Source organism: Mustelus asterias, chromosome 20, assembly GCF_964213995.1.
Source record: "Mustelus asterias chromosome 20, sMusAst1.hap1.1, whole genome shotgun sequence".
NCBI lineage: Eukaryota > Metazoa > Chordata > Chondrichthyes > Carcharhiniformes > Triakidae > Mustelus > Mustelus asterias.
This window is the reverse complement of record NC_135820.1, coordinates 19,882,357-19,902,596: the sequence shown is the minus strand read 5'-3', so window position 1 is coordinate 19,902,596 and position 20,240 is coordinate 19,882,357. Positions and strand designations below refer to the sequence as shown.

Below are 20,240 nucleotides of genomic sequence, written 5' to 3'. Positions count from 1 at the left end.
GTATTTTCACTGAGCCCTGATGTTGACATCGGAAACATAAAATGAATCAAAAGTAGGAACAGCTTTCAGTCCAGATGGTATAAGCAGCCTCTCCCTGTGCCTTGAACAGGGTGATTGGGAAAATTGCAATCTTTTCTTCATGATACAGTTAGATGCCCAGGGAATTAGTTGCATGCAGTTTCATTCAGTGGAAGCTTGTACACTTAGGAAAATTTCTGAGTCCTGACCCTGCTCTGGTTGTCACAGTGCCCACCTGTGAGGTCTTTCCAGAGCAGCTAAAAAGAGGCAGGTGGATTCCTGCAGGTGGCAGGTGGGCAGTCTCGCCACAAGAGGTGGAGCTGCCACTGTCAGAGAGAGTACCTCCACTTTCAGACTCCCTCTGATGTAGGATATTCAGCTGAATAAATTACAAAATGACTGCAACTGTTAGAAAGCCCCTACACACAATGTCAGGCGGAAGGCTGTGATAAAGGGATGACTGTCGGTGAACTTGTGGATCCCCTAGATCAGGCACATGTCAGACGGCCCTCAGTGGTGAGCCTGTCCGCTGCTGGAAAGATCCCAGTGGTGATTCAATCAGCACATAGGTGGGCAGTCAGTAATATGGATTGGCTAGCCATCACTCTGCCTGTAACGAACAGCCTCTGAGGTGATTGGCCCATTGACCTGATCCTTATGTTTCTGATATTCCTCCTGATCCCGTCTCCAAGCATGCCACATGGGGGTGGGAACATTCTGCACTTTATGCATGGTCTCTCCTTATGACAGTGGTTTCTTCTCACATTGACTAGTCTCTCCTTGTGTCTACCAGTCTCTGCTCATGTACAGTGGTCTCCTTATATCGAGCAGTTTCTCCCTCTGTCCAAGGGTTCCTCCTCGTGTCCAGCAGTCTCTACTCACAGCTAAACTCAAACATCATGTTCCGCAATTTCTCCTTGTGTCCTGTTGTAAAATGGGTAGGAGGCTGCGTCCTGAAGCAACTCAGATTTTGGACAGAGAACCCTTTGAGTCCCTTATAATTCATATCTATTTCATGGCTGTATTTCAGCTGCATTGATCCACCATTGTTCCATTACGTTTGATATCCTAGTTAACAGTCTCTGTTTTGAAAATATCAGTTGAACCCACCTCCTCACCCAGCATCAGCAATTTTTTTAGGGAGACCAGATTGTGTGAAAAATGCTTCCTGATTTCACTTCTAAATAGCTTGTCACCTAGATTGGATTCTTCCATCTAAGGAAACAGTTTTTCTGTATTTCTATCTCAGGCTTCACCATGTGAGATAGTCTCACACTCCAGTTTCCTTTGCATAGCCTGACAATAAAATCAGGGCCCAATCTCTCCATGTCCCTTTGTAATTTACTGTTCCTCCTAAAATAATGTCATCTGGAAACTTGGATACATAACTCTTTAGTCCTATGTCCTCGTCATTGAATTATGTACCTAGTACTCCAAATGTGGTGTCAAAAGACTCAATGCAAGTTTATTATAACATCTCTACATTTCAATTCTATCCTAGAAATAAGCCCCATGTTTGTTTTCTTATTGATCTATACTGCAACATTTTACTAATTTGGGTATTTCTGTGCTCAGATCTTTACCCTATTTAGATTCTATTATCTAATATGCAAATTCCCTATTTTTTTCTCACGATATAACACTTGGAAATGGAACTCACTCTATTCCCCTACAGTGAACTGGCATGTATTCAATGGGCAGAATGATTTCCTTCTGTGCTGTAATGACACAATGACCTCACACATCTATTTTTAAGGTCATTTGCTAATTAAAGTTTATTAATGTCTCAATGTAATTTGTTGTCATCCTCAGTGTTAACTTTCCTTCTTAATTTGGTGTTGTCTGAAAATTGATAAATTATGTTCCTGATTCCAAAGTCTATGGCCAGAATTCTCTGGCCGTTCGCGTCCTGCCCCGCTGCCAGCGAGAATAGAGAATTTGGCGCTCAGCGAAATCTCCATTCACTGTAGTGGGACCAGAGAATCCCAGCTACGGGCAAGTTGGATAATTCAGTCCTATATCATTAAACTAAATTGCGAGCAATAGTTGTGCCAGCACTGATCCTTGTGGGAGCGCACTTCTCATCTTCTGCCACTCTGAATAGCTGTTTTCTTGTCTTCACTCTGCTTTCGATCTTGCAGCCAGCCTGCTATTTATTTTGCTACTTGTCCTCTGAATCCAAATGCTCTGATCTTGTGTGGTACCTTAATAAAGGACTTTTGAAAATTGATATATGACACCTGCTACATTATTATTGTCTACTCTGTTCAAAGAATTCACTGAGATTGGTTTAGAAAGACTTCCTTTTTTTAAAATTGATGCTGACTATTCATTATTCTATTTTTGATTTCTAGATGTTTTTCTATTTTCTCCTTTACGAGGGATTCCATTATTTTTCCTACTACTTATGCTAAACTGACTGGCTTATAATTATCCAGTCAATTTCATTCCTCTTCCTTAAATATAGGTGTCACATTAGCTGCCGCCAGTCTTTTGGCATCACTCGTTTTTCTAATGTATTGTAAATTTTGTATAACAATGTCCTTATCTACGAAAGGAATTCAAGCAGCTCATTACATGTGTTTGGAACTTGTTAATGACATGCAAAAGAAAATAAAAACCTTTCTCAATGAAATGGATAGAAAGTTTTTAAAGTTTTTATTCCAATATTTCATCTTGGTGAAAAAGAGAATTTGGTCCCAGATGACTTTAATGTTCTGGAACATTGTAGGTTGGGCCTGAGAGTTGCCATGGCAGTGGGTGTAATGAGTGACTCAGGACCCAGCTGTTGCTGATGTTAAATAAGTGTGCCCAGTTGCCTAGGAGTCCACCACTGGTTTCTATTTACACAGGGACAGTACATTGGATAGCAGGGATTGTGATTGATACTTTACTGCGAGACTGTTAGAAACAGATCCATTTGGCAACTCAAATTATTCTCTTGTCATTTACACTCGCAAAGCAGCTTGAACTGGTTCTGCTAAATCAAATAGGCCTAGGACTTTCCAACCACTGTATTTGCAGGAGGTTCTGATTAATATAATACACGCGAATGAAAAAATGTGAAATCAATTCCTAATTAATGTTACCTTTCCGGCTGCCATTGTGCACAAAAATAGACCCAAACAAACCTACATACAGTAACATATGTGCATATGAATGTACAAGCACACAGACATGCATACATGGAGGCAAGAACATACCAGTTTGCACACACTTGTGCATGAACAAATTAACATGTAAATGCCATTACACAAATAGACAACTGTCCCTGACATGAATGGATGTGATGGAGGCTGATAGCAGATGCAGGGTGGGAATGCTCTGTCCATCTTAACAACAAGGCCTTATTTGAATAATTGTGCCTCGAAATGCTGCCTGAAAGCAGGCTACATTAAGTTGTTGGCCGACAGGTTGGAAGAGTAAGTATGGGCAGGAAGTCATAGCTGGAAATCTGTGGGCACAACCCTTGGCAGAAAAGGCTCTGGACTGTGATTGGGGCTTGAATAGTAGGGGGAGATAATTGAAAAATTGGCTATCATTGGAGAGGTGAGACATCCTTGTGAGGTTTTGACAGAGCACTACCCCTAGCCCAGAAGGAGAGGTAAAAAGAGCGGATCTTGTGCAATTTACTCTTCCCGCTTCAAGCCTGCTGTCAGTAATCCCAAAGCACAGGTTTTCCCTGACCTATACAGCATTGTTGAACATCAGCAGGCCTCGACTTTTAAATGTTAATTAGGCCCTCGCCTGCCTTGGGGAACTTTGGGCAAACCCTGAGATGATCCTGGGATGAGTGATTCTTTTTTAAACCCCCCCCGTAGAGACCATGGATGGGAATTGCCAAAGTTACAGTGCTTGAGCAAGAGATGTTCTATTCCAGGGCTTGAGTGCAAAAATCAAGACTGAGACTGCAGGGCTATACTGAGGAAGAGCTGCACTGCTAGAGGTGTTGGCTGTCATTCTCCAGCTGTTCACATGCTGGGATTCTCTGGTCCTGCCGGCAGTGCATCCCTACCCGCGGGCTTCCTGCTGGCATGGGGTGACCTCAATGGGAATTCCCATTGACAGCGGTGGAACAAGAAAATCCTGCAGCTAACAAACAACGTGCTACCTCCCACTGCCGGGAAACACGTGGCTGGGAGGTCGGAGAATCTCACCTCATGTCTTTTTTTGAGGCATGAAACCAAGCCTCCATTTGGCAGTGTAAGATTTTGCACTATTTTGAAGGAGAACAGAGTAGTTAACCTCGGTTTCCTAGCCAATACTTATTCTTCAATTACCATCTCAAAACATCAGATTATTTTATCATTATCCTGTTGCTGTTTGTGGGAGCTTGCTGTGCGCATACTGGCTACCACATTTCCTACATTACAATACTGATTACATTTCATAAGTACTTCATTGGCTGTAAAGCACTTTGAGAAGTCTAGTGATGTCTGTTTCTTGAATAGTTCAAAATGGTACAGTGTTTATCTCGGTAATTACCGAATTTTCCATGGTGAGCTCATTATGGTAATTATGCAGATCCCCAGCTGAAGATTTGAACTTGCGAAGGCAGCTTGTGAAAGATGAAAATTCTAGTATAGGTTAAATGTAAATTGGTATGACAAATTAAAGCCAAGTGTCAGAATAGGTTAACAAATATCTTAACATAGAATTGCGAATAGAACTTGGCTGTATATGTGCATAAGTCATTGAAGATGACAGGAAAGGCCGAAAGCGTATTAATGAAGTGCACAGAATCCTAAGCTTTATTAATAAGAGCCGAAAGTACAAGGGCTAGGAGGTTATGTTGTATTTGTATAAGATACTAGTTCAATCTCAGCTGCAGTATGGTGTCCAGTTCTTCGTGGTGCACTTGGACACCCCAAGTGTAAGCAGCAGTTTACAAGCCACTTTCAAAACAACTCAACATATGACAGTCTTTTTGAGATGTGGGTGAAAGATGGGATTGGGTGGGGTGATATTGGGTGAGGTGGAAGTAATAGTTGGAGTTAGATGGGCATGATTCTTGTGGTTGGATGAGGGTAATAGTTGGAGCTGATGGATGAAGTTGGGTGGGGTGAGAATTGGGTGAGGTAGGGTGATAGTTGGGGATGGGTGGGAGGGTAATAGTTGGAGTGAATGGGGTGGTAATATTTGGGGTTGGGTGGCGGATGATATTTTGGGTTGTGTGGGGGTGATTGTTGGGGTTGGCGAGAGGGTGATATTTGGAGTGAAGTGGAGGGGTGATAAACTGGGGGTTGAGTACAGGGAGTGATAAGCTGGGGTTGAGTGGGGGGGTGATAAGCTGGAGTTGAGTGGGGGGATGATAAAGTGGGGTTGAGTGGGAGGTTTATTGTGGTGAGGACGGAGTGGCTGTTAGAGTTGGGTGAAGTGAGATTTAGGTTGAAGGGGTGATATTTGGAGGAAGGGGTGATCATTAAGTGAGGAGGGGGTATGGTTGGGGGGATTGATAGTTGGGGTGAAGTGCGGGTTATTTTTGGGGTTGGATGGGGTTAAAGTTGGTATTGGTTGGTGATTCCATCTTCCACTTCCTGACCCAGTTTCCAAAGTTCAGAAATCCAGATGCCTTGAAGGAGTTGGGATGCAGAGCATTAACTGTTTCTGTCTGCTGAATTTATCTTTTCATCTGCTGCATTCCATCATGCAGCTGTCTTTTGTCTCTCTAGGCTCTACCCCTCCACCGCCCCAACCTCCCACCCCCTCTCCTATGCTGTGTGGATGGAATATAGTGTCGAGTCAAAACTATCAGAAAAGTGAAAGAATTGTTACTCAGTATGACTCTTTTCCTGATCTTACTTAGACAGTGAATTAGGAGCCAGTCTCAAGCTAGAATCAATGTGAATGCTGAATGTGCTCATTCACGTATCATTTGGACAGTGTTATAGCCAATCCCATTCTCCACAAATCCTGTCCACTGGAACTAATAAACTGGGCTATTCACAAAGGGAGTGCATTCTGAAGTCTTTGTAGGTAACACGAAAATGACAAAGTTTCTCTCTCTTTCACTTCATCTGCAGCTCCTTCTTTCCTTTGACTTGGTCCCAATGAGCTTTTTAAAGTCCCTGATCCAAAGCCCCACTCTGTTTGATGGAGAGGAGGCTGGCAGTTCTGGCACTGCTATTTCTTACTGCACCTGTTCCAGAATGGATCCCAGGAGAGCTCAACCCATCGGCACCACTCCACAATTACTCATCAACATTGCTGCATTCATATGGCAATCATCAAGCTTGGAACCAGCAGTGAAACAGGGATGAGAAATTTCAAAGCAAGAGCCAAGACGAAGCAAAAATTCTCCCAAACTCCTGTGTAAAATGAAGGAGAGAGGCAAATTGCTAATGACAAGCTGACATTCTGTTCCACTGTGACCCCTTTCCAGAGGCAAGCTCTTTTTTTCAGGAGTAATGCTACCTGACAGGGGATTTATTTGGAGCCCAGAACAGTGTATTCCAAAAGAAAATCTAAACTTTTACAATGTGTGTTTTATATTTTGACTCCAATTTGAAATTAACCCAGATAATATGCACATTTTTTTTGTACGAGGTTAGTGTTATCACAGGTAGCATCCCTACCCATCCTGGTCACATCTCTTCATGCAACATGGAACTTTGCAGACAAGAGACCCACTTACAGTCATCCTCCTCAATACCTTTCACACTGCCAGGATTGTTAACCAGCACTCTATGATTAGAGGATCCGGCAGGGCATAACGCAAAACTGTCCATGAAACTATAGCCCAGATCCAAAACTCAACATGTAACAATTATGCAAACATATATCCTATCTCCTACACAATACATCATTGGTCTGAATATCATAGGATCATACAGCACCAAAGGAGGCTATTTAGCTCATAATGCCGAGAAGAAAAGGAAAGCGTACAAAAGGTTCAGAGAGCTTGGCAAAGATAGGGATCTAGATGAGTATACGGCTTGTAGGAAGGGACTAAAGAAGGAAATTAGGAGAGCCAGAAGGGGTCACGAGAAGGCCTTGGCAAGTAGAATTAAGGAAAACCCTAAGGCGTTCTATAAATATGTGGAGAGTAAAAGGATGAGACGTGAAGGAATAGGGCCTATAAAAGGTGAAGGCAGGAAAATCAGTATGGAACCAGTAGAAATGGCAGAGGTGCTAAATGAGTAATTTGCCTTGGTTTTCACAGAGGATAAGGTCATGGGTGGATGTACTGTGGGCTTGCGGTGGACGAAAAGATTGAGTATGTGGACTTTAACAAAGAGGTTGTGCTGGAATCTTTGAATGGCATCAAGATAGATAAGTCACCGGGTCCGGATGGGATGTACCCCAGGTTACTGTGGGAGACGAGGGAAGAGATTGCAGAGCCTCTGGTGATGATCTTTGCGTCGTTGATGGAGACGGGAGAGGTGCCGGAGGATTGGAGGATTGTGGATGCGGTTCCTATTTTCAAGAAGGGGAATAGGGATAGCCCAGGAAATTACCGACCGGTGAGTCTAGCCACAGTGGTTGGTAAGCTGATGGAGAAGATCCTGAGGGACAAGATTTATGAGCATTTAGAGAGGTTTAGTATGCTCAAGAATACTCAGCATGGCTTTGTCAAAGGCAGATCGTGCCTTACGAGCCTGGTGGAGTTCTTCGAAAATGTGATTAAACACATTGACGAAGGGAAAGCGGTAGATGTGGTTTATATAGATTTTAGCAAGGCGTTCGATAAGGTCCCCCATGCAAGGCTTCTAGAAAAAGTGAGAGGGCATGGGATCCAAGGGGCTGCTGCCCTGTGGATCCAGAACTGGCTTGCCCAAAGGAGGCAGAGAGTGTGTATAGATGGGTCTTTTTCTAAATGGAGGTCGGTCACCAGTGGTGTGCCCCAGGGATCTGTTCTGGGACCCTTGTTGTTTGTCATTTTCATAAATGACCTGGATGAGGAAGTGGAGGGATGGGTTGGTAAGTTTGCCGACGACATGAAGGTTGGTGGGGTTGTGGATAGTCTGGAGGGATGTCAGAAGTTACAGAGGGACATAGATAGGATGCAAGACTGGGCGGAAAAGTGGCAGATGGACTTCAACCCAGATAAATGTGTAGTGGTCCATTTTGGCAGGTCAAATGGGATGAAGGGGTACAATATAAAGGGGAAGACTCTTAGTACTGTAGAGGATCAGAAGGACCTTGGGGTCCGGGTCCATAGGACTCTAAAATCGGCCCCGCAGGTGGAGGAGGTGGTTAAGAAGGCGTATGATGTGCTGGCCTTTATCAATCGAGGGATTGAGTTTAGGAGTCCGGGGATAATGATGCAGCTATATAAGACCCTCGTCAGACCCCACTAGGAGTACAGTGCTTAGTTCTGGTCGCCTCATTACAGGAAGGATGTGGAAAAGATTGAAAGGATGCAGAGGCGATTTACAAGGATGTTGCCTGGATTGAGTAGCATGCCTTATGAGGATAGGCTGAGGGAGCTCGGTCTTTTCCCCTTGGAGAGACGTAGGATGAGAGGAAACCTAATAGAGGTATATAAGATGTTGAGAGGCATAGATCGGGTGGACTCCCAGAGGCTTTTTCCCAGGGTGGAAATGGCTGCGACGAGAGGGCACAGGTTTAAGGTGCTGGGGTGTAGGTACAGGGGAAATGTTAGGGGGAAGTTTTTCACACAGAGGGTGGTGGGCGAGTGGAATCGGCTGCCGTCAGTGGTGGTGGAGGCAAACTCAATAGGGTCTTTTAAGAGACTCCTGGATGAGTACATGGGACTTAATAGGATGGAGGGTTATAGGTAGGCCTAAAAGGTAGGGATATGTTCGGCACAACTTGTGGGGCCGAAGGGCCTGTTTTGTGCTGTAGTTTTCTATGTTTCTATGCCTCTGCTGACTTTTAAAAAAATTGCTAATTAGACCCATTTCCCTGCTCTTATCCCAAAGCTCGACAGTTTTTCTTTTTCAAACTTGTACCTAATTCCCTTTTGGAAGTTGCTATTGAATCTGATCTATCACCCTTTCAGATATTGCATTCCAGGTATAACAACTCATCATAGAAAAATAATTCTCCACATCTCCCTTTTGTTTTTTTTTGCCAGTTATCTGAAGGATACAACTAATATGTGTAAAAGAAAGAGTTTTCATCCCTCAATTCTGGATCTAAATTAAAATACAAAACTCACAACATTTTTGATTCTACTTCAGAAGGGTTGCTGCGACCCTCAGAGGGTTTCAACAATCTGTGACATCAAAACCCTTGACATTCACATTGGAATGTACAAAGAATGAGCGCTAGCCTCGCTATGTGTTCCCTCCACATTGAATAAAAGCCAGAGGAATGATAATACACTCTAAACCACAGCCATCTACTAACCTCCGACCAGCCAAGTGATCAGCTTGAGAGTTGGCTGAGACTGTTGATTATGCGTGTTATGCCGAAATCCCAGTGCATGTGCAAAGAATGAACCGGTCTTCTCCTTGACTTGAATTCTAAAGTATTATTTTTGATACTGTTTTCAGCATTGACACCATAATGCTCATCATAGCAATAGCTCAAATTATTTATTTTATGTCTTTTGACCTAATATAAGGTGATTGACAAAGAATTGGAAAAATATGGGGAGAATTGTTTTTACACAGCAAGTTATTGTAATCTAGAATGCACTGCCTGAATGAATGGTAGAAGCAGTTCAATGTTAACTTTCAAGAGGGAATTTGATAAATACTTGAAAAATGTTTCAAGGCTCTAGTGAAAGAGCAAAAGAGTTGAACTAAATGACTACCTCTCTGAAAGAGCTGGTAAGCCATAACTGGTTGATTGGTCTCTTGTTTCATTCTATGATTTTATGAGAAGACCTTCCTAAACATATGAATTGTTTGATGAATTGAAGATGTGATCATGTGACTTGGGATGGCAGGATGCCGGTTGCTCCTGTCATTTTCCATTGTGCAATCTCAAGCAAGAGATGCTGGAAGAGGGAATTTCAACATAAACCAATGGGTGGATTCAGGTCAGCACTCCCACCCCCTCTTTACAACCCCATTCAATTTTACTTTGCATTGAAATTAGCAGAGAGAGTGGTGCAGAATGTAAAACTAGCATTTAACCCAATCCCTCCTCCCAGCTGGGGCCATGAGGTTCAAATAGCCAAGATACTGAGTCACATTGGCCTGTGTCCTGGTCCTCCAAGTGTTTAGCAGTTGCTTTTCCTCACTTAATGTAGGGTGGGATAGGAGTCAAAGATGTGTAATATTGGAATTCAAGAAAGGAAAATTGAAATAAATTAAAACTGAGTTGTCTATCTTGTTCCCCGAGACATCAGGTGGAAAGAACTTGTATTTATATCGTGCCTTTTATGATGTTAGGAGGTCCTAAGCCACTTTATAGTAATGTAAATACTTTTTGAAGTTTATTCACTGTTTTAATGCAGGATATGCAGCAGCCAATTTGTGAACTGCAAGATTCCATACACAGCAGTGCTAAAGGCCTTTATCAATTGAGGGATTGAGTTTAGGAGTCCGGGGATAGTGATGCAGCTGTACAAGACCCTCGTCAGACCCCACTTGGAGTACTGTGCTCAGTTCTGGTCGCCTCACTACAGGAAGGATGTGGAAAAGATTGAAAGGGTGCAGAGGAGATTTACAAGGATGTTGCCTGGATTGAGTGGCATGCCTTATGAGGATAGGCTGAGGGAGCTCGGTCTTTTCTCCTTGGAGAGGCGTAGGATGAGAGGAGACCTAATAGAGGTATATAAGATGTTGAGAGGCATAGATCGGGTGGACTCTCAGAGGCTTTTTCCCAGGGTAGAAATGGCTGCGACGAGAGGACACAGGTTTAAGGTGCTGGGGGGTAGGTACAGGGGAGATGTTAGGGGGAAGTTTTTCACACAGAGGGTGGTGGGCGAGTGGAATCGGCTGCCGTCAGTGGTGGTGGAGGCAAACTCAATAGGGTCTTTTAAGAGACTCCTGGATGAGTACATGGGACTTAATAGGATGGAGGGTTATAGGTAGGCCTAAAAGGTAGGGATATGTTCGGCACAACTTGTGGGGCCAAAGGGCCTGTTTTGTGCTGTAGTTTTTCTATGTTCTATAATCTGTTTTAGTGATGTTGGCTGAGGGATAAATATTGTCCAGCATACTAGGGGAACTCCTTACTCTTTTTTAGTTAGTATTATGGGATTTTTTTACATTATCTGAGAGGGCTGATGAGGCTTCAGAAAGTCAGATATTATTACATTTTGAGTTTTAACTACGAGGTGGTTATGAAATGATGATTATCAAATTATAGTGTGGGATTAAGGATAGGCTGGTTATTTTAAGGAGAAATCTCAGCCCAGTAGCACTCCAGGGATAGCATGGTACAATCCACCATCACCAACTGATTGCCATTTGGGATATAATTAGGGTGGATTTTGAAGGTTGTTTGAATTGTTGGATCCCTGTGCACTGCAGATAACTCAGCTGCTGCTGCTTATATACTGTGGTTGAAATGATTAGTTCAAATCTCTTTACGTGAGGACCATCGTGTCACTCCAGCAGAGCATAAAAGTCCTCAACATCACATTAAAGAAAGATCTGTATCCTGCCTTTCATAACCTCAGGATGTCGCAAGGTCCTTTACAGCCAATAAAGAACTGTTATAGTGTAGGAAACATGGCAGCCAATTTGCAAAAAACAAGCTTCCACAAAGAGCAATGAGATTATTGACCAGAAAATCTGTTTCAGTGATATTGGTTAAAAGATAAATATTGACGAGAACTCTAAGGAGAACTCTCTTTATCAAATAGCACCATGGAATCTTTAACATCTGCAGGTGGATCCTTGGTCTCATCTGAAAGATGGCACTTCTGACAGTACTGCACATCGGTGCCAGCCTTGATTATGGTCTGCAGTCCCTGGAGAGGAAATTATCCTTTGACTGAGAGCCAAGGAGGTTATCAATGAGCCATCTGATACCATAAAGGATGTTAGTTCCAACTTCCTCCCAACAGGGAGAAAGAGCAAAAATAATACATTCTCAACTGAAAACATTTTGAAGTAACCATTCACTGTGTTGGATAGTTGTTGCTGTGCAACCAGCATCAAACATATTAAATATAATGATATGCTAGCAATGAGCAATCTGTAAATATGTCATCACTTTAATTTATGTTCGGAATCCAGCCTGAGGGCTGCGACATCTGAAAGATTTTTGGTATCTAAAAGAATGTGTGGAATGGGATGAGACCATTCTTTTGACTTGTCAAGCTCATTCAGTTTCTCTGGTCGATGCTGCAGGCAGACAGCAATTTGACTGTACCCCACACCGCTATCAGAGTTGATGCAAGCTTGTGCTTGTTTATTGAATATTCTGGCTTTGTAATTTCAATCTGTCCACTCCCAAGCAATGGTGGAAAACTCTCTCTACTCTATCCTAACAAAATGTTTCATCTTTGACCTCAGGAGATCTTTTGTGTTCCACAAATGTGTCAGTTCCACCACCTACACTAGCCCTACTAAGACTTTGCTTGTGTGATGTTGCCATTAATTTAGTCCTATATTATAAGTCCTTCATGAGATATTCAAAGATAAAGGCAAGAGATGGTTAGAACACAAATCTTAGTGAAGGCCTTAACTCCAACAAAATGGTTTAGATACGACCTCTAATACCTGGGATCTGCCTTTGAATTTGTCTCACACACATTCAGCAGAAAGGCTTTTCTGGCAAAAGGCCTATAATGTTGGTGGAGCCCAGCCCATTTCCCAGTGCATACAGGCTCATAGCCCAAATTCACTTCAAATTTGGCAAAATGAACAATCTCACTGCGAGAGGTCACCAGGGTGACTGATGTGGGGAATGAAAAAGATGTCACATTGGAGTTTAGTGGGTGAAGGGTGGCATGGTGGCACAGTGGTTAGCACTGCTGCCTCACAACTCCAGGGACCTGAGTTCGATTCCCGGCTTGGGTGACTGTTTATGTGGAGTTTGCATGTTCTCCCCATGTCTGCATGGGTTTCCTCCGGGTGCTCAGGTTTCCTCCCACACTCCAAAGATGTGCAGGTTAGGTGGATTGGCCATGGGAAATTGCCCGTTAGTGTCCTGGGATGCTTGGTTAGAGAAATTAGCAGAGTAAATATGTGGGGTGACGGGGATAGGGTCTGGGTGGGATTGTTGTTGATGCAGACCTGATAGGCCGAATGGCACCCTTCTGCACTATAGGGATTCTACAATTCTTTCTATGAAGGTAGGCTCAGACAGGGCAGAGGGAGCATTTATTTTGCTGTTGCACATGGAATATTGAAGAGGAGCTGCTCATGCTATTGTTCTCTGGACTTTATGCTGTCTGTATTTCCAAGACAATGCTGACTTTTATTTACAAAAGGTTTTTCACGAACTGAATTTTTTAAAATACTTTTCCAATTCAATCAAATCAAATCCAATTCAGAGTCTCAACAAGTTGAGACATTTCAGATCCAGGCTGACAAGACAGGGCGGGAGACCAAAACCACCCTGTCCTGGGCCTGATCTACATGAGTCAAGCTGATTGGAGAAGGGGGAGGATCCTCCTCCAAGACTTGAGCTCATTTGCATCTTAGCCAAAAGGCCGAGATGCCGCTTTGAAAAACTGCTTCATATGAAACATATGAAGCCTCAGCGTAACCCAATGACCCCAACCAAGTGCAGGCGATCCATACTACACTTGATCTTAGCCAAAAGGCCGAGAAGCGGAATGCTATTTCTAATTCCCATGTTGCCAAGATGGAACTGCTTTATTGTCTTTGTAGGCATTTCCATGAATAGATTACATGCCACATTCTGGTCAATAGTGGTGTAATGCAGAGCAGCAATCAGTGATATTTGCTGATAGGTAGACTCCACCAGGGTGATATTCTCAGAAATCCCATCCTCACTTGATATATTAACCAAAATCTACAAGACCTGCCCAATGTTTTCTCACCTGGAACTGGAAGAATGTGCAGAACAACCGGTGCCTATGCTGGTGATATATTCAATACAATTACCCAACCAATCCCTCACCTGCCTGTCCAGTGTTCTCTCAACTAAGAGGGATTCCAAACGACATAGTGTTAATAGGAGAAAATAGCAACATTGCATCCTGAAGTTCATAATATGAGGGTGATCCAGCCCAGGACCCCTGATTTCTACCCACAGAGACAGGACTGATGATTCATTCTGACCGGCTCTCACGAGATGCCAGCTAAGAGCATAGAGCCGAAGTAACTCCTTTACTTCACATCTGTAAGGTATCAATGGCTGACATACTATCCAAGCACAGTGAAAACGTTTGACATTATTCCTCCTCCTAACCATTATGTTATGACCCAAATTGAATATTTGTGTGTGTGTATACATGCATATGTGTGTTTGTATGTATCCAGTAAACTATGCAGCAACAACAGTCATTGTCCATAGGAATAGACCTCAACAACCATGGAACTATGCCTTAACAAAAGTCAGCTGTATGGATCTGAATCCAACAGAAACAAGTGCCAATAGAACTGTACCGGGCAAAATTTAAAGCCTATCGGACTGCAGGCAGCCCCATTGAATTAAGCCACAGTACAAGACAGACTTGTATTTATACAACATCTTTCCTGACTTCAGGACGCCCCAAAGTTCTTCATAGTACGATTAAGTACTTTTGAAGTGCAGTTACTACTGTAGGTGTGGGAAAATTGCACCCAATTTTCATGCACAAATTTCACCGCCAATAAATACATAAATAATCAATGAATTTGGTTTTAGTGTAATCATAGAAATCATAGAAACCCAACAGTACAGAAAGAGGCCATTCGGCCCATCGAGTCTGCACCGACCACAATCCCACCCATGCCCTACCCCTATATCCCTACATATTTCCCACTAATTCCTCTAACCTACACATCTCAGGACACTAAGGGCAATTTTTAGCATAGCCAATCAACCTAACCCGCACATCTTTGGACTGTGGGCGGAAACCAGAGCACCCGGAGGAAACCCACGCAGACACGAGGAGAATGTGCAAACTCCACACAGACAGTGACCCAAGCCGGGAATCGAACCCAGGTCCCTGGAGCTGTGAAGCAGCAGTGCTAACCACTGTGCTACCGTGCCGCCCCCTTTGCAGGTTAACAGTTTCAGGTTAACAGTTTACCAGGACAATTACTAGAATGTAATACCACCGGCATTAGTTATTGTTAGGTTCACAAAAACTGCTTTTCTTTGTTTCCAACATTTGTTGTTAGCCAACCAGTCTCTCTGCTACCATGTTCTATAGTAAGAAGTCTCACAACACTAGGTTAAAGTCCAACAGGTTTATTTGGTAGCACAAGCCACTAGCTTTTGGAGCGCTGCCCCTTCATCAGGTGAGTGGGAGTTTTGAGAACTCCTACTGGAGTGGAGTGGAGATTTCCACTCCATCTGACGAAGGAGCAGCGCTCCGAAAGCTAATGGCATTTGCTACCAAATAAACCTGTTGGATTTTAACCTGGTGTTGTTAAAACTCTTACTGTATTCCAGAAAGCCAGTTGGTGAAGGATAGAGCTGGAGCCAATCTTTATACACGTTATTCATAGAGTTACACATTGCAAATATACAATCAGTACCTGGTGAACTCTATCCATGAGAATCTCTATGAGATTTAATGCCGGGGAATCATACCCATGAGAATCAATACCCAGGGAACTGTACCTGAATGAGAATCATCACCCAGTGAACTATGCCATAATAAGAGTCAGTGCATGGTGAACTTCATAGAATCCCTACAGTGCAGAAAGAGGCCATTTGGCCCATCGAGCCTGCACTGATAACAATCCCACCCAGGCCCTATCCCCATAACCCCTTGTATTTACCCTACTAATCTCCCTGACACTAAGGGACAATTGAACATGGCCAATCAACCTAATCTGCACATCTCTGGACTGTGGGAGGAAAGCGGAGCACCCAGAGGAAACCCATGAAGACACGAGGAGAATGTTCAAACTCCACACAGACAGAGACCCGACGCTGAATTGAACTCGCGTTTCTGGTGCTGTGAGGCAGCAGTGCTAACCACTGTGCCTAGGCAATGAGAGTCAGTATCCATGAAACTATTTCTCACTGAGTGTCGCTATCAGTACCCCAGTGATAATCAAAGCCTTATAAACTTCACCCCTGTGTGAGTCAAAGCCCAGCAAACTGCATCCCATTGAGTCAATACTCAGGAAACCATACTCCACTGAGTGTTAGTACCCAGGGATCTCTATCACAGTGAATGTCAGTACCCAGGAAACTGTACTTTAGTGAGTAAGTGCCTCAGTAATTGTAACTTGGGAGTCAGTATTCAGGGAGCTGTATCGCTCCGAAAGTCAGTAACTAGAGATCTTTACCCTCGGAAAGTGGGTGTAGGATAAGAAAATTAAAGAGCACACGTGCTTTACATTGAAAAAAACTTATGGGTATTATCAATAGGAACACTGTACTGCTTGAATTAGCTTGAATGAGGAATAGAATTCTTGACTGCATCTCTGCTTCCAACCACCCTTTAAGTGGTTGATCAATTGGGCCAGTGGGCTGACGAATGGCAGATGAAGTTTAATTTAGACAAATGCGAGGTGATGCATTTTGGTAGAATGAACCAGGGCAGGACTTACTCAGTTAATGGTAGGGCGTTGGGGAGAGTTACAGAACAAAGAGATTTAGGGGTACATGTTCATAGCTCCTTGAAAGTGGAGTCATAGGTGGACAGAATGGTGAAGAAGGCATTCGGCATGCTTGGTTTCATCGGTCAGAACATTGAATGTTGGGACGAGTTGTTGAAGTTGTACAAGACATTTGTAAGGCCACACTTGGAATACTGTGTGCAATTTTGGTCACCCTATTATAGAAAGGATATGATTAAACTAGAAAGAGTGCATAAAAGATTTACTAGGATGCTACCAGGACTTGATGGATTGAGTTATAAAGAGAGACTGAATAGACTGGGACTTTTTTCTCTGGAGCGTAGGAGGCTGAGGGGTGATCTTACAGAGGTCTATAAAATAATGAGGGGCATGGACAAGGTAGATAGTCAATATCTTTTCCCAAAGGTAGGGGAGTCTAAAACTAGAGGGCATAGGTTTAAGGTGAGAGGGGAGAGATACAAAAATGTCCAGAGGGGCAATTTTTTCACACAGAGGGTGGTGAGTGTCTGGAACAAGCTGCCAGAGGTAGTAGTAGAGGCGGGTACAATTTTATCTTTTAAAAAGCATTTAGATAGTTACATGGGTACGATGGGTATGGTGGGATATGGGCCAAATGCGGGCAATTGGGATTACCTTAGGGGTTTTTAAATAAAGGGCGGCATGGACAAGTTGGGCTGAAGAGCCTGTTTCCATGCTGTAAACCTCTATGACTCTATAACTCTATAAGTAAGAAACATGTGTAAACCTGTCAACTGAATTCCAGAAGTGAGGTGAGAGTGTCTGCTCTTGACATTAAGGCACCATTTGTTTGAGTGTTACATCAAGGAGTTCTAGTAAGTCAATGGGAATGAGGAGAAACATTCTCCACTGGTTGGAGTCATATCCAGCAAGAATGAAAATAGTTATGGTTGTTGGAAATCTATCATCTCAGCCCCAGGACATCACTGCAGGATTTCCCCAGATTGGTGTACTAGGCCATCTTCAGCTGCTTAATTAATGACTCTCCCTCCCACATGAAATCAGAAGTGGGGATGTTCGCAGATGGTTGCACAATGTTCACTACCATTTGCAACTCCTCAAATAGTGAAGAAGTCTGTGTCCGTATGCACCAAGACAAACATTCAGACATGGGCTGATAAGTGGCAAGTAACATTTGCACCACACAAGTGCCAGGCAATAACCACCCCTCGGAAGAGAAAATCTAACCATCTCCCCTGGACATTCAATAGCATTACCATCACTGAATTCTACAATATCAACATCCATGGGGTTACCATTGATAGAAACTGAACTGGACCAACCATGTTAATACTATGGCTACAAGAACGTGTCAGAGGCTAGGAATCCTGCAGCAAGTAACTCACAAAGCCTACCCATCATCTAGAAGGCATAAGTCAAAAGTGTGATAGAATGCTATCTGCTTGCATGGATAAGTGCAGCTCCAACAATACTCAAGGACCTCAACTCGATAAAAGACAAATCAACTTGATTGGCACCCCTTGCACCACCAAAAACATTCATTCTCTTCGCCACCAACTCAGAGTGGCAACAGAGTGTACTATCTATAAGATGCATTGCAGCAACTCACCAAGGATTCTTAGGCAGCACCTTCTACATATACCCACAGCCTCTAATACTTACATAGAAACATAGAAAATAGGAACAGAAGTAGGCCATTTGGTCCTTTGAGCCTGCTCCACCATTTATTATGATCATGACTGTTCATCCAACTCAATAGTCCAATCCTGCTTTACCCCCATATCTTTTGATTCCCTTCAGCCCAAGAGCTATATCTAACTACTTCTTGAAAACATACAGGGGGCCGCGATCTTACCAAAAATATTTTAAGTGCCGAACGAACACGAAGACAGGACAAAATTGCACCCATTTTTTCAGTGAGCTCTCAGGCAGAATCTTATGCAAAAAAAGAGGCAAAGTGTGATTCATGCCAGTAGAGGCAGTGGACTGAGTCTGTTCTCACCTGAAAGCCGGCTGATGACAATTAGAGGGCGCCATTGCGCATGCGTTGATCTCAGTGTACTGTACAAGTGCAGACAGTACACTGAGAGATCTTTCAGTCCTGAGCCCCCACTCCCCCCACCCCCCCTCAGAATTTGCCCCTCACCCTCCCCCCCAGATCACTGGATTCCACCTCCCTCCAATTGCTGGCCTCCACCTCCCCCCTTGATCACTGGCCTCCACCCCCCCCCTTTCCCCAATCCCAAGTTGATCCCCAATTGCTGAATGCACAGCTACCCCTCTCCTTCAGGCCCTGCACCTTGGCACTGCCCAGTGCCTGGTGGGCACTGTCAGGATGCCCAGGTTCCCAGACTGGCAGTGCCTTCCCACGACCTCTTAGGGGCTTCAATGGCCTCTGATCCCACTAGCGAGGCCATCACGTCTGGTCCCCATTAATGGGGACTATACGTGATCTTTGCCAGTGACGACCACCACTGGCTAGGCCGGTAAGGCAAGTGAGCCCAGGCGATTGCGTTCCGGGCTCACCTGTAATATTTAGATAGGAATTTAAATATTATAATCAGAAGGAGATCGTCACCAGCAAGGATCATGTATGGTGCTCATCAACGGGGACGTGATGCCTCGCTGGTGGGACCGGAGGCCATTGAAGCCCCCGGGAGGTCAGGGTCAGGCACTGCCAGGCTGGGACCCTGGCACTGCCCACCAGGCAGCGCCAAGGGGCAGGGCCTGAAGGGGAAGGTGTGAGGCTGATTATGCCAGCAATCCAGTGCCAGTGAGATCATGAGATGCGAGAAATTGCATGAGCTCGATTTGTTTGCCTCTCACGCAATCTTACTGGCTCGCTCCGTCCATCGACTGGTGTGATGAGCCGGTAAGATCTCCCCCAAAATGTTTTGGCCTCAACTGCCTTCTGTGGTAATGAATTACTCAGGCCTACCAGTCTCTTGGTGAAGATATTTCTCCTCATCTCAGCCCTAAAAAGGTTTACCCTGTATCCTTAAGCTATGACCTTTGGACACTCCACCATCGGGAACATTCTTTCCGTATCTACCCTGTCTATTCCTGTTAGAATTTTATAGGTTCTAGGAGCTTCCCCCTTTTTCTTCTGAACTCCAGTGAATATAATCCGAACTGACTCAATCTGTTCTCATACATCAGTCCCACCATCCCAGGAATCAGTCTGACAAACCTTCTCTGCACTCCCTCTATAGCAAGAATATCCTTCCTCAGATAAGGAGACAAAAACTGCACATAATATTCCAGGTGTGGCCTCATCAAGACTCTATATAATTGCAGCAAGACATCTCTGCTTCTGTACTCGAATCTCTCGCCATGAACGCCAATATACCATTTGTCTTCTTTACCTCCGCTGCACCTGTATGCTTACCTTCAGCGACTAGTGTATGGGGACAGCCAGGTCTCATTCAACATTCCCCTATCTTAATTTATTGCCATTCAGATAATAATGTCTTCCTGTTTTTGATACCAAAGTGGATAACCTCACATTTATCCACATTATACTGCAAGTGCCATGCATTTGCCCATTCCCTCAGCTTGTCCAAATCACACTGAAGCACCTCACACATTCTTGCATATCCTCCCCACAGCTCACCCTCCCACCCAGCTTTGTGTCATCTTCAAATTTGGAGATATTACATT

At 43.8% G+C, this 20,240-nt stretch overlaps 1 protein-coding gene across 1 annotated transcript in view; it reads right to left on the bottom strand.

Annotated features, from left to right (window-relative positions):
- bmp7b (bone morphogenetic protein 7b) overlaps positions 1–20,240 on the bottom strand; it is a 177,395-nt gene that overhangs the window by 116,178 nt on the left and 40,977 nt on the right. The window lies entirely within an intron of this gene.